The sequence below is a fragment of the Lycium ferocissimum genome, chromosome 5 (genome assembly GCF_029784015.1).
Source record: "Lycium ferocissimum isolate CSIRO_LF1 chromosome 5, AGI_CSIRO_Lferr_CH_V1, whole genome shotgun sequence".
NCBI lineage: Eukaryota > Viridiplantae > Streptophyta > Magnoliopsida > Solanales > Solanaceae > Lycium > Lycium ferocissimum.
In genome coordinates, this window is record NC_081346.1 from 31,608,945 (window position 1) to 31,623,381 (window position 14,437).

General features: G+C 34.3%; 1 long non-coding RNA gene across 1 annotated transcript; it reads right to left on the reverse strand.

Moving 5' to 3' along the window:
- Positions 1–13,149: 13,149 nt before the first annotated feature.
- LOC132058368 (uncharacterized) lies at positions 13,150–14,104 on the reverse strand. The gene is made up of 2 exons (XR_009415271.1): positions 14,047–14,104; positions 13,150–13,373 (listed from the first exon to the last, which is right to left on the reverse strand). It is a non-coding gene; the product is annotated as an uncharacterized LOC132058368 (long non-coding RNA).
- Between the last annotated feature and the right edge of the window lie 333 nt (positions 14,105–14,437).

A 14,437-nucleotide genomic window follows, 5' to 3' on the forward strand; every position in this document is an offset into this window, starting at 1 on the left:
CCTCTCTCTCTCTCTCACCCCCCCCCCCCCCCCCCCCCCCCCCCCCCCCCTCCCTATCGTTATCACGTCACAACCCCTCTACGGAAAAGCCCAACCACCACCACCTCGCTCCGTTCACTGTCTCTGTTGAACTCCATCAACAACACCACCAACACAACCCACACACAACCAGTAACCGAAATAAAACACTAATGAGCAGCCCTTTTCCCCACTCTCTCTCGTCTTTACGCCACAAAAATGGTTGTCACCAACTTTGAAAACCCGCATCTGGCCGGAAAGTGCAAAACTCCGGCAAACTCCATCAATATTGGCCAAAAAACTCGTTGTCCGAGACCGTTGTTGCTTTGCTTATTTATTTTCTTCTTTGTTGCATTTGTTTGGATTACTATTTTGGATCTTTAGGATATTTCTTAACTGATTGGATTGATTTAGGAAGTTCTCCAGCCATTTGCTTGTTTTCGCCACTGTTACGACTGCTCGTTGACATATTTGAACTGTTTTGACTATTTTGCTCTTAGCAGCATTTTTATTAAATTGATAACAAATAAAGATACCATGCTCTATTTAGGATTGTTGTACATTATTTTTTTTGTCACAATAAATATTGGTTTGTGCCCGGAAAATACTTTCGAAGCCCAACGGTACTATCGTTGACGGAAGACATTATTACCTTCATGGCCGATGAAGAAATTTCCGTCGATTTCCAAGGCCTCCCATATACAAAAGACGGGTTTTTTATTTTAAGTTTATTCATTATTTCTTTAATTCATTCGATAGTCATTTATTCTCTTACTAACACTTTTACTAAGTGTTTATATTGTGTCGAAGATACATCCCGAAGACGACACTCGGAAGGAACTCGAAGACTTCATCGAATCACTGTTTGTATTTACTTTTCGCATTTTTTTTTATAAATGTACAAAACATAAACTCATAGTATAGTGAAAACTTTATTTTTGGAATGACGGGTTGATATATTTATTTACTTGTCGCCTTGTTTGTTAAACTTAAAATTGTCATTCGCTTTAGGTAAGACTTAGGCCGTCAATACTTTCATAACTAGATTAAATTGACTTGTACGAATACTTTGTTAAATAAATTCACACTTTTGACGTTTAGGCAAAATACTAGTTCATCCTTTATTTTATATTCTTTATACACCTAATACAACTTACATTTTATATTGTTTCGTGTACACTAATACATATTTTAATTAAGTTAAATCCACATTTTAACGCTAGGCAAATATTAAGTCGTCCATTTATAAATCTTTTATTCTTTAGAGGCATTATACATTTTCACCCATTTTTTATCCACAATCCCTTATACTTATTTTTTACCAATACTTTTTACAATTATTTTGTTTCTTTATTCTTTTGATAGGATATTCATTAAACAAACACTCTTTTTAACAAAACGGTAGAAACAAGTCAAATAAACTTCACTTTTTTGAATAATTTTGTTATATAAAATCTTTACACCAATGAATATTCGTAAATTATTTTTACATTATTTATGCACTAATATACCTAGTTATATAATTTTTTATACATTTTAGGTTTGACGTACACTCTTTTACACTTGAAATATGTTCTTTATATGTTTAATATACATAGACGCACATTCTTTATATCCTTGATATATTTATTTTTACATAGTCTTACAATTTTTTTTATATATTCTTAATATAGTTATACATTCTTTACACTAACATATATATACACTCTTTGTACTAACATATATACTTTTATACTTACGAGGTACATTCGCTTTATACTCTTTTATATATTCTTTTTTTTTTTTACTATACATTCTTTATGAATACTTGATACTTGATATAAATACATTTTTATACACTGTATATACTTAGTATATTATCACCTAGTGTAACTTTTCATGAAGTCATAACATTTTGAAAACAGGTAATAATAATGATAAACAGATAGATAATCCTTCTAATGTTCAACATTAAACTAAGTCTAAGACCTGCCTTTCTATGTGCCTCGAGGGATGCTTAATACCTTCCCCTGTGGTAAATAAAACCCTTATCTAGAATCTCATAGGTTTCGTGGACTAAAATGGAGTAGACACACAAATACATATAGGTTTCCCGATTTTTCTAAAAAAATAAGGCTACACTTCTAACCCTTTTAAAACCAGTTAGAAGAACCGGGAAGTTACAAACTATCTTGGACCCGTTCAAAATAGGGCGTAACAACGAGGGCAAGCACAACGAGGTTATTGAGGAAGGGGTGGAAGGCATGGTCCTAACCCTCATATGGGTAAGCAAGGAAGGTACCAAGATCGTGAAGGGTACCAAGGTTGTGACCATTGAGGTTATGATGATGATGGATATTTGAATGGTAACTATGGTTATAGAGGAGGGCGAGACACGAGTCTCAATTCCATTAAAGTTACTCTCCCGACCTTTAAAAGAGGAAGTGATCCCGATACGTTTCTTGATTGGGTGATGCATTATGATATAATCTTCTTGACCAATGACATGTTCGAGGTGAAGAAGGCGTCTTACACCATTGCTCAATTCGAAAGGTACGCCTCTACATGGTGGGAAACTCAAGTGAAAGCAAGAAGAATAGTTGGACTTCCTCCCACACCTACTTGGGATGAGTTGAAGGACGCCATGCGGCGTAAGTATGTCACTGAACGCTACAAGTAAGAACAATTCAAGAAGGTATATACTTTAAGGCAAAACAAAAAGAGTGTGGAAGAATACTATGATGAGTTCTAAATTGTAAAGATGAGAATCGACTTTGAAGAGGATGGTTTGAATGCTATGACTCAGTTCCGAGCCGGGTTAAATGGCAAGCATCGTTTCCCAAATGAGACTCCACAACTATAGGAGCATTGAAGAAACCCTTCAAGCGGCTATTGAGATAGAGGAGGGTCTCAAGGAAGACAAAATCAATAAGTCAAGGGTCTATGTAAGTTCATGGAACAATAACAAAGAACGAGGAGCTTCCTCCTCAAATTGGTAAAAGAATAAGGGCTCCATGCAAGAAACCAAGAAGCGTTTTGTAAAGAACGCTCAAGTTGAGAAGCAAGTTGACAAGCAACCTCCAAAGTTTGTTCCAAAAGAAGGAGGTATGAAAACTCCTATCCAATGTTTTAAATGTCATGGCTTCAGTCATAGAGCAAGTGAATGCCCTAATCGTAGAGCCTTTATTTTGAGAGACACTTGTAGTGAGGATGAGGAAGAATGTGAGGAAGATTTGTGGCCAATGCATTGAGTGTTGTGGTGCCAAGTCTAGACTCCTTCCCTATGGTTTGTATACCCCTCTCCCACTGCTCAACAACCTTGGGTTGATATTTTGATGGATTTTGTGTTGGGTTTGCCTAGAACCATAAGGGGTAAAGATAATATCTTTCTTGTTGTTGATTGATTTTCTAAAATGGCTCATTTCATTGCTTGTCATAAAGTTTTGATGCTCCTCATGTTGCATATTTGTTTGTTAAGCATGTGGTAAAGTTGCATGGTATTCCTAAAACCACAGTGAGCGATGGGGATCCCAAATTCCTTAGCCACTTTTGGAAAGAATTGTAAGGACGACTTGGTACTAAATTGTTATTTTCTACCTCTTATCACCCACAAACCGATGGCCAAACCGAAGTTGTCAATCAGACTCGGGGTTCTATGCTTAGGGCCATGGTTAACGGGAAACTAGCATCTTGGGAAGATCAATTGCCTTTGGTTAAATTTGCTTACAATAGTCGTAGCACTATTGGCATGTCACCTTTTGAAGTGGTTTATGGTTTTAACCCCCTAACCCCTTTAGATCTAACCCCTTTGTCTCAAGAGGTTGTGTTGAGTTTAGATAGAAACAAACGAGCCGAGGCCATGAAGAAGTTTCATGAGAAGGTGAGGCTTCACCTTGACAAGAAGAACCAAGAAACGACCAAGAGAGCAAACAAGGGCCGAAAAGAGTTGTGCTTGAAACAGGTGATTGGGTTTGGGTACATTTCCGGAAAGAGAGGTTTCCCAAAAAAAGAAAGACCAAGTTGATACCTAAAGGAGATGGGCCATTTGAAGTACTTGAACGACTCAATGATAATGCATAAAAAATTGATCTTTCACCAGAATACCAAGTTCATGACACCTTCAATGTATATGATCTCTCTCCTATGGTTGTGCAAGATGATGACCCCTTAAATTTGAAGACAAATTCTCTTCAAGAAGGGGAGAATGATACAATCCGAGTGGCATCAAGGCCTTTTACAAGGAGCCAAGCGAGGGAACTTCAAGCTATACAAGCATTGTTCATGACGAGGGACATACTTGAATACATTCTAGAGCCTTCTCGGGGATTCTAAGTGTTCATGATAGCATGGGAGGATGGTTTGGAGAAGAGTGTTGAAGATGGTCATGCTTGCAATGTGGCTATTACTTGAAGAATTGTAATTTCAAGTTCCTTTGTCAAAAGAAGACACCCAAACAAGGCCCTTACTTCATTAAGGGTAGAAGTGTAATAATGTAACTGTCTTCTTTAGAGCTTTAGTATAAATAGTAGTTTCTTTCATTTGGAAGACTTAGACTATTATTATTATTATTATTATTATTATTGTTATTATTATTATTATTGTTATTATTATTATTGTTATTCTTATTCTTATTGTTATTGTTCTTGTTATTATTATTGTTATTATTATTATTATTATTATTATTATTATTATTATTATTATTATTATTTGGATATTGTAAGACTCTTGAGAGTGAGAGCTTGTTTTGGTTATTGATTGTGACCCTTGTGAGAGGATAGGTCATTAGGGTAATTAAACTCTCTTGGTTTTCCTAAGAATTTGATTGCTGCTTGTTCTTAAATTTAGAAGTCTTAGTTTTCTATAACTTTGGTTGCTAAATTGAGTCTAAGTTGTGTCAAATTATCTATCTCTTTAATTTCTTGCATTCTATTGTTGTTTTCCATAAAAAACAATGATAAAAATATACGAAACAATTCAAACATTAAAATTAAGCCATCAAACATCATAGTATCCAACCAACTTCAACATTATGCAAACAAATATCAAAAGAATCCCACTAGACTTCAAAACACTCTAAAATAACTTAATCCGCAACTAAAATAACAATTGACACCTAATGTTTCATTCCATCATCCTCATCCTCCCAATCCTCTCCATCATCACGATCAACGATCGCGGAGAAGAACGCGGAAACTTGATTAGGGTATTTACTTGAGCCTTGAGTTCTTTGACGTCTGACTCGAGCGTCATTCTACATCATTTCTCTCCATCCTTTTATTTGTTCCTCCTCGTAATTCCTAATAAGCTACTGAAACTCCCATTGCATCTCTTCAAGCTTCTCATTTGGAACGATGGCAAAAACCCCTATACCTTGCAATCCACACTAGAGGCGGTGAAAATTCTACTCGGAGCAAAGGTAGTACGCCCTTAACTTATACACGCCGCTAACAATGTCCAACCAAAAGAGAGAGTTTCTTCCTCCAATTGCATGATTGGATTGCCTTGATCATCAGTCGATTGACTCCTCATGAGCTCCTTCATCACTTGATTATACCGATTCGACTGATGACTTTTCATGAGCTCCTCCATCACTTGATTATACCGACTCTACATTAAAAGTAGAATTTAGTATACAAACAAACAGTATAAAATAAATTTTAAGTAACTTTTGAGCTTATATAGGTATCTTCCACCCGTGACTCGACCCAAACTTCTTTTCCGTCTTTGATTTTTTTATGAGTCTTCTTCCATATCTCATCACGCGTGACTGGTCTACCAAGAAAAGCTTTCTGCAAATGAAATAAATAGAGTTAATTTATTTTAAGTTATTACCTGCATTTGATACTATCTAAATGTTTAAATGATTACCAATTTTCTCCTAGCAGTCTCATGGACAAGGAACACATGTGTGCAATGAATCGGCCTTTTTAGACTTTTGAGTTGCCTTTATCTGGACACCCTTCCTTTGAAACTCCAAAGATAGCCCAATATCGATTAAATTGCTTCCTGTAATCTGCCCCTGGCTAGTCAGGCTTTAGACCCTGTTTCGAGCATCATATCAGAAAACATGTCTGACAACGGAGCGTGTGCCTTCTTCGTAAAATTGCTTTTAATAACGTGATCCTCAGCAACACTCTCTTGGTAAGTCCCTCGGTAAAATGAGTTGTCAGATTTAACTAATATTTCATTAATTTATTACCAAATGACATATTCGCTTGGTAATTTATTTATTTTTTAAAAAAGGCGGGAGGAAGGTACCGAGTATAGGCAATATAAATTCTAAAATATTTCTCTAACTTATTAATTATTAATTGAAATTTACTATTCACAATTAAAACTATAATTGATAATTTCCTATGAACAAATAGAAATCAAACTAATAATTAATCGAGAATCTACCACATAATGGTATAAGCTGAACTAATGATCAATCATTTAACATTTTTACTTAACGATACCACTAATACAATTCACTTAGTGTAATATAAATTTAAGTTAGTTAATCAATAATATTTAAAAGAATGCCACAAATACAATTCACTTAGTGTAATTATCAATTTAAGTTTGTTAATAATATTTCGTAAGAATGCCCACTAATACACTTCACTTAGTGTAATTATCAATTTAAGTTAGTTAATAATATTTCGTAAGAATGCCCACTAATACACTTCACTTATGTAATTATCAATTTATAAGTTAATCAAATAGTAACATTTTGTTAAGGATATCACGAATATACGTCAACACTAATACACTTCTACTTAGTATAATTATCAAAATATGAGCTAATCAATCAGTAACATTACTTAACAATATCACTAATACACTTCTATTTAGTATAATTATCAATTTATAAGTTAGTCATTCAATAATATCTCTTAAAAATGGCACTAATACACTTCACTTAAAGTGAGGGAAAATTCATAAAAACACTCCTAGACTTGTCCCGAATTATCAGTAACCTACTTATACTTTGCAGGGGTCTTATGACCCGACTGAACAAATTTAAATAGAATTATTAACTCCCTAAGTGTTGAGGTGGCAAAGAGCGTGTATTTCTCCCTCTTTGATAGAGTGAGAAGCACAAAATAATGTTAAAGGTTTATTTTTAATATTGTTTGTTTTTCCATTTCTAACGCTTTTGTTTTCCTTTTCATTTTCGCTTTCATTGATACAAATGAAAATCGAGTCAAACTACTCAATATTCAGAATTAAAGAAGCATATTTCTGCATTCCTTAAATTAAATACTCTTATGGAACTTAGAAATTGACAAACGATAGGATGGTTGATTAATATAGTAAAACCTTAATTGCGAAAGATCAATCTCCATAAATGTAATGAAATATTAGGATACTTAACTCTGATTGCTAGAGATTGTCCGAGCTTAAACCCAATAAAGTTTACACCATGAGTAGAAGTTCAATTGAAGAAATCAAAACAAGGAAGATTTTTATGTAAAGAGCAAACTCCATTTGCAGATGCATTCAATAGAACCAAAAAAAAAAAAAAAAAAAAAAAAAAAGACCAACTCTTTCTACACAAGGGTTTAATTTCCTATTAACTGTTTTCTCTGTTATGATGCGACAGAGATGGTGGCAAAGGACAGTGGATCTGTCGATTTAATGAGGTTTTCCATTGCTAAGAACGTAAAGAAGATGGAGGAATCGCAACGATTTTTTTTTAATATATATATATATATATACAAAGAAGAAGATGGTATGTCGTTAATGGTGGATGTTTAGTGATTGATCTTTGGGGTTTTCTGGCAGTGTCTCACATTCCATACTCACAAAGATCTCAACTCTCTCTCTCTCTCTCTCTCTCTTTCTCTAGTTTTAGTGAGGAGAGGGGATTGAAATAATGGTTGGATATGCTGGTGTATTGGTATCGAATCCTGTAGAATCAGTTCACACTTCAGACTTAAAATGTCAGGTATGTTTTCTCTAACAAATCACTTTCGTTATTAGTGGATCCATTATTCAAAATCACTTCCAAGGATTACTGTTTATTTTAATGCAATGCTTAGATTTTGTAGTAATGATAGGGCGGAAGAGTCATAAGGGAAAAAAAGAAAAAGAAAATGAAAGAGAATAGGAGAAAAAAAATCAAGAAAAGAATGAGATATTTTTATTTTATTTTATTAAATAAACACGTGGAAGCGTGTGTATATTGTATATCACAACTTAACGCATATCTGGGTGTGGCGTTTTAAGAATGTAGTAATTCCAGTTTAAAGTTGTTTGGGGTTGGGCGTGGGGTGGTGTGGGGTCAAAGGACCCCATAAAGCATAAATGTGTTATTGATGATTTGGGACAAGTACAGGGGTGTTTTTATGCATTTTCCCTTAAAGTAACCATCAATTTTTAAGCTATTCAATCACTAATATTTTGTTAAGGATATTACGAATACACTTTTACTTAATGTAATTGTTGACGTATAAGCTAACGAATCAATAATATTTCTTAAAGATACCATTGATGCACTTCTTAGTGTAATTATCAATTTATCAGCTAACCAATCAATAATATTTCTTAAAGATACCACTAATGCATTTCTTAGTGTAATTATCAATTTATAAGCTAATCAATCAATAATATTACCTAAGAATACAACAAATACACTATACCACTAGTGCACTTCTTAATTAGTGTAATTATCAATTTATAAGCTAATCAACCAGTAATATTACTTAAGAATACTACCAATACACGTCTACTTATGGTAATTATCATGTATAGACTAATCAATCACTAACATTTACTTAACCATACCATTAATACTCCTCTGCTTTAACTATTATCCATTTATAAGCTAATCAATTTTTAACTTTTATTAAGGATGCCACTAGAAACATTTCTATTTGCTCTAACTATCACTTTATAAGCTAATCACTTATAACATTCTCCTTTTTTCTTTTTCTTTTTAGATAACTAAGCATTTCATTTCATTAATTACCAAGTGAAACGTAACATTGCAAAGCCATAGCTTAGCATACTAGCCAGCTATCTAAAAGACAAAGACTAATAACTAATAAAACATAAGTCTGCAGGATTAGATTAGTGTAGCTCCAACACAACAAATATAAGCTATATCTTTTGCCAATGCTTCCCCACTTCGAACTTGCTCATTGAATACCCTCTGGTTCCTTTCCATCCAAGCTGCATGAACTAATACACATACAATCACTTATAACATTGTTTAGAGTGCTCCACTAATACACTTTTACTTGGTACAACAAATAAGTAGTAGTGTTTCTTATTTTATTTTTTAGCATAAGTCTAGAAATTAAAGGTAATGCAATTTAAAAGTCCAAAAAGAAAGAAAAAATCTTTAAATAATTCCCGAGTGGCCAACCGATTGACAACATTGCTATCTTTTTTAAAAAATATAGAATAATTCCCGAGAGGCCAAGTAGTGGAAAAGCAGTGAAGCTCCAAGTAAAGGAACTACCGTCTTCTCTAGCATCATAGCATGTGACTGTCGAGGGAAACAAGCAGAAGCTGAGGTTTATAGGATGCCCTAGCTGGGACTGTCTACTATATCTGGAAAGAAATCAAAGAATCTTTCAAGGAAAGTCTAGAGAGAACACAATACTTGTAAGGCAAATTGTTCAGGAATTGTATCTCAGGGGCAGAATGAGACCACGACTGGCCATGCTGTTGCATTCTCTAATTTTTGATCCATAATAACAGTTGGCTTTATACATGTGTGTTAGTGATGTTCTGAAGCTTGTGTTGTTAGGCTAGGTTGGATTAATATGTATTACTCCAGTTGGTTACAGAACTAGGAGCTGTCCATATTCTGTTTTTTACTTGGTAATAAAAATAAAATCACTTATTTACCCAAAAAAATCATACCATGCGACTGATAGCTTGTTTTACCGAGCCTTAAAATATTACTGAGTACTATTTATTTTTTTAAAGCACTTTTAGAAAATAAAAAATTTACTAATCAATTCAAAATACGATCACTAATATTTAGAATTTAGAACATTTAAAAAGTACTTTTAAATAATAACAATTTAACTAATCAATTCATAATATTTTTACTAATATTTAGAACAATAATTTGTACTTGGTCAAGATTTCAAAAATACTTCTAAGGAAAAACTACCTTTCAACTTTTAAAATTATAGTTTTTGCGACTTTTTAAAAACACTTCTTTTCCCAAGAAACTTGACAACATACTTAAATTCTCTAAACTTAGCATTCTTTTTATTTTAAAAAATTACTTTTAAAAAGCTTAACCAAACAAGCAAAAACTCTCATATCTAAAAAAAATTGAACTGAACAATGTCGTAAATATTTTTAGGTACTTTCCTAATCGTCATAATTTCCACCATCCGCTGAGTTATAAAGTGAAGAACTAGAAATTTCAGTCCCCAACTACTATGTCACTCTTTGATTCAGTGAAGTTAATACCTCCACAAAAAATAATATGACAAGGGAAGTGATATCACTCTCCAAACTCGCGTGGAAAGGAAAAAAGGAGAGAAAAAAACTAAAAAGTGACCAGATTTTTTTTTTTTTTAACATTTTCTTTTCTTTCTCTCTCCACCTTTTCTTCTTCTATCAACAACAATGGCTACTTTTCTTCTTCCTCAACAATAATGGAGCTCCAAAACCAAAAAAAGTAAACAAAAATCAAACTAAATCACTCAACAATTACGACAATTTTCGCCAAAATCAATCCCAGATAGAAAGAGATTTTGCTCCAAAAACAAAAAATGAAACTGGATTTAAAAAATTTGCTCCAAAAAATGAGCTTAGTATTCTCCGGTTCCTTAACGAAATTCTTTAACTTTATAACTACCTCAACTGATCCATTAGACGGCTTTCCAGAAACATATAAACTAACACAACTTTTCAATTCACCTTTAACAACTACTTTACTTTCAACTTCAAAACTTAAACAACTATCAATATGAGTTGCCACTTCTTCTTTATAAACAAAACCACTACCACAAACAGGGCATTCATATACATTAAGCAAATACCCATTTCAGTCCCTTTCAGCAGAAGCGATTAATTCCCCATATGGATCAAACTCATCCTTTCTTTCACTTTAATTATCACATACCTCAAGTTTAATCAGAATTACTTGGTTTTTGAGGCAAAGTTTGTGTCTCCGAAGGTTAAAATTGCCAATTTTTTATGAAAAAATATTGACGCCAATTTTTGATGAAAAAATATTGACATGATTTTGGGGTCTTGAAGATGGATCACTCTCTCTCACGTAGGGGCAAGGGCTGCAAGGGTTAAGGGCTATGGGCCCCCCTGTATGTTTTTTATTCAATTAATTTTTAGTTAAATTTTGACAAATTTATTTAAAAAATAATAATTAAATGACATGAATCAATTAAAGAGCGAGTGATGTAACAACACACAGGTCTAAGTAAAGTAAGGTTGATTTTAATTTACCCATAAGTTATTTAAGGAGGTATATAATTATAGGTAAATTTAATTGCTAAAGTGAGCTATGCGGTCAAATTTACAGGCAAAATGATGTATTTTCTCTATTTATTACATGACACATATGTAGTACAAATTGTAAATTTCATAAAACCGACGCAGTTCATTTATATCCCAATGTTGCAGTTCATCCAACCCACTTAGCAATTCCATCCTGCTCAACCTCGACCTTAATTCCATTTGAAATACTGCAACTACATTCTCAGCCATCTGTAAAGACCTTGAATTAGGTAAACTCATATGGTTTGGTTGAAAATGAAGTAGCTAGTTAAGCTGAATATCACGGTTCGGGATCCTCTTCCAAGGATAACATCCTCCAGTACTTTTCAATAGGGATCTAGATTACAGCCAACTGTCCACCAAATTATTTAAAGGTTGAGATCATTCCTCCAACGTTGCAGTTAAAAATAACTTCAATTGACCCTTGGAGGAATACTTTCTCATGGAAACTTTTTACAAATTATCTTTTCTAAAAGTTTTTGCCATCATGCTCTCGAATTGTCCACAACTGGGTAATTCAAGAAAAGGGAAAGCACTTCATTGTTCGAATCCTGGCTGCCACTTGAGTAGGCAATTCGAGAGATGCACTCATTGCCTCTGTGAAAGCCTCGAACCATATCCAACACCTCCACTTCACCGAAGCTTGGTTATGAACTTTAAACCAACCCAGCATGGCAATATTATTGAGATCAAAACAACCAGGACGAAACCGTTCAAAATATTGGCATTGTATGTTCATAATGTCGCAACTAGACCTACAACGCTGCAGAAACAATTACCAATTCCACTTCCCAGTTTTATACAGCACTATACTCTATTTATCCTTTAATTCAATTGTGTATTAATTACTAATTTAGAGGTGGGATGGAACTATCGTGCATGCCCGATGTGTAAAGATACAAATCCTTAACCTGTCTAAAGAAGAATTTTGCAGCATTACACTGATTTCCAGGCATGATGAGCAAAGAATCCTGCCGGTTACGCATACCAACAGCACTAAGCAGCAGCTAGCTTCCCTACCACAGCAGAGAACTCGAGGTACAAACAGAAGTCCATTGGATAGCCTCCGGTGGTCCTTACTCGTTTGCCTTTAGGAACCTCACAATAAACAATAGCAAAGCAGAAAATGTAGAAGTAAGCAGTAATTAAACACATCTTTTTGCTCCCAGAGACTTCCATTTACCGATCAGCTATACGTAGTCAAATAGATGGTAACTGACATGTCATACTCAAACATTGGCAACATCAGGACTAACCGAGCGAAAACAGATCAAAGAGCCAGATTAACACAAACCAGTGTTACCATCTACTTGATTAGCTCCCACTAATTCTAGACAAAAACAATGGACAAAGAGGAAATATTTCGTATTAAGTAAAATGAAAATGCTTGTTCAACTATCAAAAGAAGAAAGAAAGATCAGGCTGACACCTAACACTAATGAGCGTCAGCCGAGGGTAAGACCACCAAATCAAAATAAGGACAACCATCTTTACTCACAAACCAATTTTGAGTAGATCTCAATTCATGAAAAGAAGGATGAAGACGAAAGAAACCCATGCTGGTTCAGCAAAAACAACTAACAATTGACCCCCAAAAAAGATACAAGTTCAAAGTCAACCTAAAGAATGCAAATGATTCTTTAAAACTAACAAGTGCTCTATCTTTATCAAAAAACGAAAAAAAAAAAAAAAAAAACTAACAAGTGCTCTAGATGAGCACTTCCTGTACACCTAATATAACTTGTCCCCATTGAAAGGATGAGTCAAGAGACCTTCTGAATTCGGAAGTCATCCCTGCTACCAGTACACACTACTAAGACAACCAACTTAAAGAAGTTAGTCTAAAGCAGAAGGTTTAAAAAGGAAAAAGAAACAAAACCCAAACAGCAGTAAACCTATATCACCTAGGGGTGGGCGTTTGGTTTTCTCAAATTTCGGTTCGGTTTTTTAATTTTGGTTTTTTGAAAGTGGACACCGAACACCGCACCAAACTAATTCGGTTCGGTTCGGTTTCGGTTTTTCTAGCTTAAGCACCAACAAGACACTACATAAAAAAATATACATCTGTTCATTGATTTTAGCGTGCATGAAGTTCATGCCACATATCAGTGTTAAATTATGAGTTTACAAGATGAGAAATAGTAACTTTGCTTTAATAAGATGCCCCTGAATTGCACAATAGTTTCTATTCCATATAGCTATGGCATGGAAATTTAAGGCATCAGTTTCATAAACTTCTTGAAAATCATTTTACAAAAAGAAGTTGCAGACAACCAAGATTAAAATGAAATTTCTGGAACATCACGCTTACAATTCTGTTAGTAATGTTTGATGATAATGAATACTTATGAAACATGAAATATTTGTATAACAGGCAGCAATAGTCTTACAAAGTTAGGTGGGGCGTTCGGTTCTTCGGTTTTTCGGTTCGGTTTTTTTAATTTCGGTTTTTTGAAAGTAGACACTGAACACCGCACCAAACTAATTCGGTTCAGTTCGGTTTAAAATTCGGTTCGGTTTGATTCGGTTCGGTCTGTTTTTTCGGTTTTCGGTATTTATGCCCACCCTTAATATCACCAATACCAGATGTCAAAATCAAGTATGTAAAACTAATTTTTAACACAAATACTAAGCTTCCACACCACATCCAACCTCACCATACATGGTTAGCCGTTCAGCTGCTCAACCCCAACAAAGCCTAGACAAGAATATGATCCACCCATACCAGAAGGCTTGAATGGTCCAACTATCTTAGTGAAGACATTTATCGCACAAAGCAACAACAACTGCACCTCAATCCCAAGTAAGCGGGTAATGAAAGCCAAAACCTCAAATGACAAACTACCAATCACCATGACAAAAAGTTCGTGCTTCAAATAACTTAAGGAAGTTAGGTCAAGAACAAAACTGAGAAACAAATCAAGATGTCAACTGTACCATGCTAAAATGAGCATCCCACCTCTAGGAT